The 11297-nt window shown below is 40.3% G+C and overlaps 1 long non-coding RNA gene across 1 annotated transcript; it reads right to left on the bottom strand.

The window, feature by feature from the left end:
• Positions 1–4687: 4687 nt before the first annotated feature.
• LOC120441933 lies at positions 4688–5581 on the bottom strand. Its single transcript, XR_005614394.1, has 4 exons — positions 5543–5581; positions 5305–5438; positions 4993–5158; positions 4688–4807 (listed from the first exon to the last, which is right to left on the bottom strand). It is a non-coding gene; the product is annotated as an uncharacterized LOC120441933 (long non-coding RNA).
• Between the last annotated feature and the right edge of the window lie 5716 nt (positions 5582–11297).

Genomic DNA, 11297 nt, shown 5'->3' with positions numbered 1-11297 from the left:
TTCGACAAACGCCGTTTTTTCCGACTCTCACATGGCGCCCTGAACGCACCATCCGAGTGACGTAAAAAGCGGCGTTCAAAGACACACGGAAACGCCGTTTTTTACGCCACTCGGCAGAAAACGCCGTTCAAAGATGCATAAAGACGGCGTTTTTTACGGCGTTCTGTGCCAGCTGTAACGGCGTTTAAAACGGCGTTTTATTGAAATTATGCAGGGCACTCCCCATGGTTCCCTCATCCAATTACTTTCAACTCATTTCACCCAATCAAAGAAGAGGAAGTGCAGACCACACTAATGCATCACCGATTCACCTTGCTGCTAAGTGATTGCCTATTCAGTACCAGTGCTTGTCACAGTATTGACTTGTATTATAATCCCACTATGCATTTTGATGTGTTTAAGGCATGATCAAGCAAACAAACGACAGAATACTTTTTCTGAAACCTTAACTGTGATACCTGTTATGGCAGCTAACAGGTAATGAGCAGCGCTAGCTCTGCTAATTTCTGAGCTTCTTTCTTATTTTCCTCTTTACTTCTCTTAACCTTTAACTTATGTCTTAGCAATCAGATTCTGCCGTCATGCATTACCGCTCCGTGCTAGTTATGTTGACTTTTCTCTTCTTTTGTCTTCTTTTTTTCACCCGTATTTAGACACTCGGCGCATGGCTCCTTTGTTTACGTTAGGGATCAGCTGTTAGCGCTGCGCCCTGCAGCTGCGCTACCGGCAGACAGACCCTACGTCCCCAGTGAGGGAAGAGACGGGGGTGATGTCTCCCGAGAAGGACACCTTACACACCATCTCTCCTTCCTGTAATCACTGTAAACGTGAGATCGCTCCTGATATGATTGAGGAGCTAATGACGCTAACCCGGTCACAGTGGCAGTACCCCGACACTGCCCGGTACTCCCTCTGTGAGTAGGCTGCCCGGCTTCCAGCTGCTGCGGCCGGACAAGACCAGAGACAGCGGTGAGAGGAAAGGAGGGGACTGGGCAGTGTTTGTTAAAGACAGTTGTGGTATCCCTGGGCACATTGCTGTGAAAGAACAACTCTGCAACAGAGACATTGAGCTATTAGCCGTTAGCATCCGTGGAGGCAGCCTGTGACTCTCTGTGGTCCGCAGACTGCAGACGCAATCTCCGAGAGCTCTTCTTCTAATATCAGGGGACTTTAATCATGTCTCGCTGGACTCCACACTGCCCACCTTCACCCAGTATGTGACCTGCCCCACCGTAGGCAATAAAACATTGTACTTAATGTATGCCAATGAAAAAGTGGCATACAGTTCATCACCTCTCCCTGCCCAGGAAGATCTGATCGTAACCTAGTGCACCTTGTCCCTGTGTGCAGCACTTGTGCACGGAGCCACCAATCACCCACGCAGTGCAGAGATGGTCCGCGGAGGGCATATGAATAAATAATAAAAGCAAATAAATGACAGAATGCTTTTTCTGAAACAAACGGAGACCTTAACTTTTATCAAAATACCATTTTACTCAGTTTAAAGTAATACCACTGTATAATAGCCTTCAAATTTAATAATGTTAACAGTATCTCAGGAATATTTTTGCCCCATCAACATGCATTAAAAATAGATATGCAGTTTTGAATCAGACCTGTATGTACGTTTTCTGAAAAGTGATGTAAATAAATAATCTCAAAAACATGAAATAATTGTTTCCCATGTAAACTGGAGTTGTCCTTGTCAATGTCATCAGAGTACTCTGGATGTCTTACATGAATTTGAAACAGAGAGTGGCACATGACAGCGTTGTACATAACATAACTAGTTTACCTGTATGACATGAAGTAATTTAAAAAAAAAAGAAAAAATCCATGTAACTTGGTTATGGCTTCTTTCTGATAACTGTAGATACAAATGGGCTGCAGTGTGCATTATCTTGACATAAGTATAAGATACTGAACCCGCTGATATGATGTGGTGGAGGAACACAACTACCTGGACACCCACATATATACATTTGCTGAACTGGAAGATCAAAACAGAGGCTGTACACAAGAAGTGGATGGGCAGGCGGGTTTTTGAGAACAAGCTTATGTGTGCACCAAAATGTTAATGACAGGTGTTCTGTCAGTTCAGGTGAGTGCAGTGCACTTTGATGTGTTCTTCTTGGATCAGGAGAGCACGTTCTGTGCTCCGGAAGCTGTGGTGGAGAGGAAGTGAGTGAACAAACTGCCATGCATCATGGATATTCCTCTCAATCCACCTCATCAGGTACCTCTCTAAAAGTGTGACTCAGGTCTGTTGCCCCAAAGGATACAGGAAATGCACTGATTTCCAGGACAGAATCGTGTCTGTTTAATGCTCCATGATGATAACTTTCCTGTGAGCGCTTTGAAGATCACTGACATCATGGCTTTTAGCCTCATTGTTTCTGCAAAGAGATTTCTCCAGTCACTGAATCTTTTGATAAAATATATTTTTATGCCTCTAGAGGATGGAATATTTTAAGTCTTTACAACTTTACATTTGGGAACATTATTCTGAAATTGTTGCACAATTTGTTAATGGAGTTTTTTGCAGCTTGATCAACCTCTGCCCATATTTCCTCCAGAGCAACTCTGCTTCTCTAAGATGCTCTTTTAATATCTAATCATGTAACTGACCTGTTACTTTTAAAATATCCCTGCAGCTGTTTCTTTTTAGTACCACTTTTTCCAGCCTTCTCTTGCCCCATCTCAACTGTTTTGAAACATATTGCTGCCATCAAATTAAAATGGACTTATTTTTAACGACATAGTCTCGGTGTAAACATTTGACATGTTTTCTATGTTCTACTGTGAATAAACTTTGCCTTTCACATTTGCAAATCACTGCTTGCTCTTTTTTATTCATTCACATTTTACACTGGAGTCCAGTATTTTCAGAACTATGTTTGTACAAAGCATAATCTGTACAAAGCAAAACATAATGTGCTCGGTGTGAACTGTCACAACATCAAACACACGCTAAACCACTTTATATCTACTACACTATACTGAGCCACTTCAATACCTACTATACAGTTTTTTATTTTTAATTATTTACTGTCACTGCTTTATAGTTGTATTTATCAATATCAACAGCTGTAACTTTTAGATTAATCAAGTTGACTTTATCGAGATTCAGCTTCAGTTGTATACTTTCCATTTCACAACTTCCATCTTATACACTTTAAAAATCACTCAACATTTTTTATTTTCAGTGTCACACAGCTCGTTCTCTGTATCTCCACTACTCAATGGTACATAGTAAACACGTATTATAACTTTTCACATTATATGTATCCAGTCACCTAGATATTTTGAAGTCTTTCCACTTGCTGCTATTATGTTTCAGTCAATAATTGAACTGTGTCAGTGATATGTCGAGTCCAGAAAGTATATTAAGCCAGAGATGAGTTCAATACCATGACTCCCTCTGGTGCCAGTTAGTGGATTAAATAGTTCTACCACTTGCTCCATCATCGGTCCGTCCAGAGTAAATTCGATGTCTGGCACAGTAATCCTCTCAGGCCAGTCGACCAGCAATCCCAGCTCATCTGTACCATGAGCACCACCACCAGAATCAGTACCTAAGCCCTGAGCAGCAGTCGTCTCACTCTCAGTGGCTGTCACACTACCATCAGCTGTCCCACCAATAGTCCCAGCAGCAGCAGCTGCTCTAGTCTGAAAGATGTCCTGCATGGCAGTTGAGGCTCGGCCCTGTTGCTGGAGGCTGCCTCGGACAAAAATCTGTAATGGGCTCAAGTGTCTCTCTGTCCGCAAGCCATGATTGTTCCACTGTTGAGTGAAGTCTTTCAAATCTCTGTTGATCCTTGGGAGATAGATGTAATGGAGAGCCCAAAGGTGCATTTCATTGTCAATGTCAATGATGCCTTCCTCCTCCAGGTGGTGAAATAAATCACAGTAGACATTGGTCATTCCTCGCCACAGATCACCCCAGAGCCTCTCAATTCTCTGATTATGGGTACTCCTTCCTCTTAGGGCGCTTCCACGATCAAAGCCTCTGAAAATGTTCATCATCAGGCAGACAGCATTGTTTTCCCCTCCTCTGTCTGTCCGGACCCTCGAGGGTACACCATAGGATACCACGGCTCTGATGAAACTTGATAAACGGGTACTGCTACGGTTGTTGTTTGAGGCATGAAGGAAGACCACAAGACGACTGTATCCATCAATAGCCCCATGAATGACTATCCTCCACCTAAAACCGTGGTCCATAAGAAGAAAAATATTATTTCTGCTTTGTTATTGAAACAATGGAAAACACACTCTTATTTGATTTACATGGCACTATTACATGTCAAGTTTGAATTTTTCTCTGTATGTTGCTTGCGCTGTCTGTGTTCTCTCCTCTTCCCTTTAAACATAACCGTTGTGTTAGAGGACTGCCCATCCCAGGGCCTGGCTCTATTGGACGTGTCTTATTGTTCAACAATTATATTTGATGTAACGCTGAATTTCACTTTGGTCAAAATAGGTGTTCAACAAATCAGTGTGGTTGGTTACCTTATCAGCTTGTGATTTCCATCAATGTGCCACAATGAGTTTGGACCTGCAACCTGATATGTTCTTCGTTCTGGTCTCCGCAAAACTGCTCTAAGGGCAGCTGCTCCAGGATTTATCCGTAACATGCTTGCTCGAACCCTCCTTCGCTGTACACGTAGTCCACGTACTCAAGAGGGAGGCTCTGACAGCCTCAGGACCAATTTGTTCATTGCCAGCGACAATGTCCTGCACATGTTCATCCAAGGCACTGTCAGTCAGTTCCGCATACATTGATGCACGGGTGAAATGATACTGTCTGAAATCAGACAAAAAAAACATGAGTAATTTATCACTACCATAACAGCACACTTCATTACTTGACTAGTGGTGCACATTCAAATATACTAATGTTTACAATTTCACAATACCATTTAATTTGAATAAACAGTGAGTGTGTGTCACAAAGAAATGAAAGTCACACTGGTTTCAAAAGTCACTGACCGCAGACGTCTTCGAATTGTACGAAGTGAAACATTCAAAATATCAGCCATCTGAGGTGCAGTGAATCCACATGACTTCAGGAATGAAAGCTGTTCCCGAGTGATAAGGTAAAGGGATCTACCTCTACCTCTGTTGAAAACCACTGGTGCCTGGTATCCAAAACAGCCTGAAAATATATAAGCGTTTGGTAAATAGGTAAAGGCACCCCATATATCAGGTAAATAGGTAAATATTTGGAAAATAGGTTAAGACAGAGTCATAATTTATTTCACACTGTTGGTGAGTCAAGGAATCGACACAATATGTGCTTACCTTGTTGGCCATGCTGAGTAGACAGTTCGACCTCCTGAATCAATTCAGCCAAGTCACGCAGAAGTTGATCTGCTGCAGTTACATTGATCAGTCTTCCTCTTGCCCACTGAAGGCTTCTCTGCATAGTCTCCAACCTCAAAGATATCAAAAATTACTTCTTAATTCATGATATATTTTCAGGCCATATTCCCTTAAACATTTTAAATGTTAAATGTTTTCTATCTTGCTTTAATCATACCTCCTTAACGCTAACTGTAGCACATTTGGCCCAACATCGCCCATCAGCAGCCGCCGTGTACAGTCATTAAGAATGTTCTTGCACCTTGAGATGAAAATCCTCCAGGCCATACTTTGTAATGGTCTGGTTGAGTCACAACTATTTTTCCACAGTGCCTGCTCTACTTGGGGTGCTGGCTGCTCTACTTCATCGCTCCTCTGAGGATCACCACCTGAGACAAATCAAGCCAGCTGTATTTAAGACCACCGTTCACAACCAGTCTTTGCCATATTATCTGTTAACCAATGTCAGTTATTGGCCTCACGTTGCTCATAGCTCTAGTACTTACCTCTCTGTTCATGTCTTCTTAGTTACTTCCTGGACAACCTTTCACACTCGCAATAGCCTCACTCCCTGGACACGGATCTCCATTTGCTCCTCAACAGCTGATAACCTCTCACTCTTTTTATCCATTCATGCATTACTCCACCTGCAAACAAGTAAGACTGTTCAGACTGCCTATTTGGATCTTTTCTGAACTTCTTCCAAGACCCTCCTGACTCTGCTCTCCTCTGCTGCAGTGCCTGTAGAGGCTATGCCTACACTTGAAGCCACTGAAGGGTTTGATGGCAGGGGTGAGGCAATGTAACTGTTATGAATTAAACTTGTAACAGCCCAACTCAATCTATACTTGTCTTGTACGGTTAAGATTGTTTTTGTATTCATCAGTTTTATTTGCTTCTCTTTATTCAATGTCATTTATCATAACAGCGCAGATTTTACAAACTGTTTGCTTGTTCTGACCAAAAACACCTGGCTTGAGTTACGCTTTATCTTCAATACATTTCCATAAACACACCATACGTAAAAACACAAAAGGTGACCCGTAGCGGCACACATAAGGTAACAATACAAAATGGGTCCCACAGTGCTGCTCCACCATCAACTCTCACACCACTGTTTCACTTGCCAAGCTCCGCGGCCACAGATCATGTTACTGTTCCTCTAGTATGAACTACTGTAGTCCATGTTCATAGCATTTTGCTCCTAGTTGTAGAACTCAAAGTTAACATTCATGCATTCTAGCCTTGTTTTTAATTTTACCTTTTGCATCACATACACATACTTGTCTGTTTTTTCTATTTTATTACTATATTTCTATTTCTATTGTACAGCACTTTGGTCTACCAGGTGTGTTTTTAAAGTGCTATATAAATGATGATGATGATGATGATGGTTATGATGTAAAGAACGTTTTCTGTTAACTTCACTCTGAGCCTGCGCTCGAATCTGCTCCTGAGTACACTTCATGTTTCTTGTTGTTTAAGGAAGAGAGTTCGATTATAGTCTTAGTCATTTACAGTGATACAATAGTTGTAGGACATAACCTGCTTGCTGGTGTTTTTTCTTGGACAAACTTGGACTGTATTAGAAATCTATACATTACTGTGATCCTACAAAGACAAAAATTTAAATTATTACTTTCAACAGGTTTATATATTTAAATAAATCAAAATTCCATGTTAGTCTTCTGAAAATTGTGACTGAGCACTTTTGGAAACACTCTGTCATCACTGTAAGTATTGAGACTGTGAACAGTTACAGAATACATCTGAAATAAATGTCAGATTCTAACAGGTTATAGTTCTGTTAATAGAGCTTTTGAATCTACTCTTCATACATATTCCTATCTTTAATAACAGTATGTCAACGATGTCAACCAATATTTTCATATTTCAAATACACACCCAAGTTAAAAATTTGAATCTCCACATCTTCTACTCTGCATATCTGAAAATCAGTTTTGATAATGTTACAATTCCATTTTCAAATGTTCCCATCTATGTTATTCATCTTTGTTTATTTTAAATGCTGTCATTAGCTTTGATTTTTTCCAACTTATTAAAAAAAATGAACATGGTCTACATTGTTTTGTTCACTTGAATAAAAGACATTTTTGTATCGTACTCTGGGTTCTTGAAGACCACGCTGTCTTTTAACTTTATTTTTATTTTCTGCATATACTGTTGTTTATTCATTTCTTTACTCTTTGAGGCTGCCATTCTGTGTTCCTAGTGCAAAGTCTGCATTTCTGTGTCCTATCTTTAGTTGGTTACTACTTTATATTGTTGACGCTCTAGTCTTTTGTGCACTTGCTTTTGCTTCCACTGGTCATACTTGTTTGATTCAATTCACCTGTGTCTTGTTTCTCCCAGCTGCGTCCTCTCTCCCTAATCAACTTGCATAAGTATTGAAGCCCTCAGCTTTTCACTCTGTTGTTTTGTTTCAAGTTGTACACTTTGTTTGTCTACCTTGTGGCTTCCTGTACGTTAGTTTTGGATTCTTGGAACTTTAAAAAAAAAAAAATCAATATTATTATCTCTCTTCACTGTGGATTTGCCGCACTCATATTTAAGGTCAGTTTTCAGTTCATGGAGTTTGTCTTTCAGTCTGCAGTGTCGGGTTTAATGATAGTTTAACAGTCTCATGTGGCTCTTTGTATACACCACTGTATTACTAAATCCTGGTATTGTAGATACAACTATACATGCGTTTAAAAAGGCACATGCGTGCTTATCAGGGTGGACATCAAAAGCTGAAAATTCGGAACATCTGTCACGATCTAATTCAGATGAGTTTACTAAAATTGCAACTTGGTGTTGCACTATGACTTCATGGTTTGACAGTCTGTTAATCCCGCTTACTAGAAAAAGGCTCTTGGGATAATTACTCGGCTGTAGAGTTAAATGACTAAGTTTCTCCCACTGAACATACTGTATTATATGCAGCACCTACGCACAACCTCACCATCATTAGAGCCACGTAATTGCGCATTGATTTTTCCGGTGAGCATGCGACGTAAAGTCACGTGGGCATGCCGCGTGAGCAATCGAACTGAGTCTAAAGTTTTCATGTGCAAATTGAAGCGGGTGCTCTCCAATCATCAAAAGTAACAAAGTCATTGAACACATTTATACAGTTACCTTTACGTTTACCTACCATATATCACAGATTTGCTTTTTTTTTAGTACTATGCAAAAAGCAACCACAGAGCGACAGTCTGGGTCAATGGTGGCGGCGACGGCAAGGCTAAAGAAACCCTCAAGCGTTAGGCTAGCTCTGTAACGGAATATAACAAAAGTATGAAACGAAAATGTGTTCTTTGTTGCCGGACTGTAAGATGACAGTAGATACAATTTCGGCTCCTATATTTTGTCCGAAACTTTATATTAACGAATCTATTACTGTACTGGAAATAACGAATAGAATAAAATTCATTCTTACCTTATAATCGTGGTGCAGGCCAGTGCAGTGCATGAACTTGTGCCTTCTCCAGTGAATTCCGCTGAGAGTAACTGTAATGTCCCTCCTACTGTACATGACTTGTGAATGGTTACCTGAAGGGATGTACCACTGTGAGGGGGTGCTAGAATAGTCCAAGTGATCGCTGCTTTAATTTCCCGGTCAACTATACATACATTGCAAGTAGACATGATTTTATTAAAGCTGTTGAACTGTAACTAGACCATAAATCAGTGATAACAAAAGAACACTCAATCTATTTTCTCCGGTACTTTATACCCGCTCAGTAATTTAACGCTCAACTACAAATCAATGGCTTTTTTAATGGTGACCTGTAGGATTTACCACTGAAAGAGGCTCTTTGGATGATCGCAGCTTTGATCTCTGGTCATCTATAAATAGATGTTGTTTGTTGTTTTTCAACGTAGTTGTTGTCACCTGGTCGACTACAAATAGATCAAATATCAATGACAAAAACAACGTTAAATCAACATTATTACAAAGTCCCTACAGTGTAGTACAATGTAGCCTAATCCGCTAATGTAACAAGTGTGATAAAACCGTATTTTCAATAATATAAAGTGGCCAAATGAAGTAACATATTAAAGACTTTATTACCATGCCTCACCTAAAATGGCATGTTGGCAACATTCCTAACGGACCAAGGTTAGTATGACCTTTTTTTTTTTTTTTTTCACTTACTACAAAGCTAACATGTAACATGTGCTTAAAAGGACAAAGTAATGTTTCACAATCATGGCTTAGCTTTTAGGTAGCAAAGTCAAACAGTAATTGAGGTTAACTAGGGTACTTGCAGTCAAATGTGGTGTTTTTTTTGTTGGTGCAGAGATTTCGCATCCATTCACTTGAATGTTGTTTGTCGCATTATAGCTTGATTGAGACAACACAAATATGAGGTTGACTGTGATTGGTTACCACAAATTCGGATCACAGGTTGTGTTAAGGGGTGGAAAAAAAAAGTTCAGTCTTGCCGATCCAATCACGAACAACGTACCTTCTCCCGCCGTATTTTGAATTTTCGGGATGCTATATATATCTGCCCAGCCTTTTGGCGGACTTTTTATGGACAATCATGTCTGAACGCATCGCTGCGTTTCGACGGAGAGTCAATGATATCAGAGACAGAATGAATGCCCAATTTAACCGCTACTTAATCAAGATGACGGTGAAGAGGGACTTCTCTTCTACAAAGGTGAAACGCTTTGGTGGTGGTTACTATATTGGCAAGCTTCTAGCTTTGCGCCTTTTTGTTCTTGCCAAAAAAAAAAACCTTTACGTTTTTAAATAATAAATGGCTCGTTAACTAATTATCTGTTACAATTCAATCCACAGCATTTAACAAATTCTGTAATCATAAAATCTCTCCTAGGTTGACGATTTCAAATGACAATCATTTTAATCCTCTTATGTGCATTTATGCATAAGGATTTTAGTTTATAAATGTAGCATATCCCACGTTTTCTGGGAGCATTTAATTTGCCAGACAATCGGAAAATGCATGCAATAAACACCGATATGCTGAACATTCATGCCTTACTCGGAGTGTGTGGTGTTTTGTTTTGTTGGGGGGGGGTCTCTGTGTCATATTAGTTTGTGACTTAACTTATCTCATGGTCTAATGATAGCTTTGGAGTTTTCCGCCAACAGCACGGGGGTGGACCAGTGCGCAGGCCAAGAGGCGGGAGAACCAGACATCGCCAGTTAACGCTTTAAGGTGTCAGTACTAAGGAATCCGACACTGACCCACTACCGATCTCATAGGGGTAATCTTTATTTTAAGATTAATTATTTGGAGTGATGGTTTTCAAAAAAAAATTGCATCATGGTGTCATTTGTTTACAAATTGTAGAATTTGGCATTAGAGATTTAGCACCTTTGTAATCGTTATTTCCTTGCACCAATAAATTGATGTGGAGACACTACAATGTGACAATTTTCCGTTTTTAGGAAAGTTCTAAATAACATTGCTAGCTAACTTGGTTTAAATTTGTTTACAGATGCCACTCCTGCTACTCGGGTGTCGTTCCTGTAAACCTCAATGCCGCTGAATTCAGGCAGGCACTACGGGACAATATTGCAGACATACCTTTGCAGTTCGATCTATGCAAAGTGAATGGACAGCGGCTCATTCTTCCTCTTGAAGAGGAGACGCCCAAGAAATTAGAGCAAGAAACCTACTGGGTCGCTCCAATCTTTATATCCGTCCAAAGGTATTCAAATGTTCCACTGGGGTGGCTGATATGGCATAATTGTCACTATTACTGTAACTCAGTGGCTCTCCAGTCACCCTAATATTGTATAAGCCATCTTTAACATGTCACTGCTCAGAATAGTAAATGCTGTGATTTCCCCAAAGGATTTAAGACATTCATCTGATCACTATGCCAGATGGCATAGTGCCCCGTCAGTTGAGTCACTGTTAATAACAGAAATGCAGTAGAGCAAGCTTGAA

Source organism: Oreochromis aureus, linkage group 9 (assembly GCF_013358895.1).
Source record: "Oreochromis aureus strain Israel breed Guangdong linkage group 9, ZZ_aureus, whole genome shotgun sequence".
In the NCBI taxonomy this organism is placed as follows: domain Eukaryota; kingdom Metazoa; phylum Chordata; class Actinopteri; order Cichliformes; family Cichlidae; genus Oreochromis; species Oreochromis aureus.
This window is presented reverse-complemented; position numbering and strand designations above follow the sequence as displayed.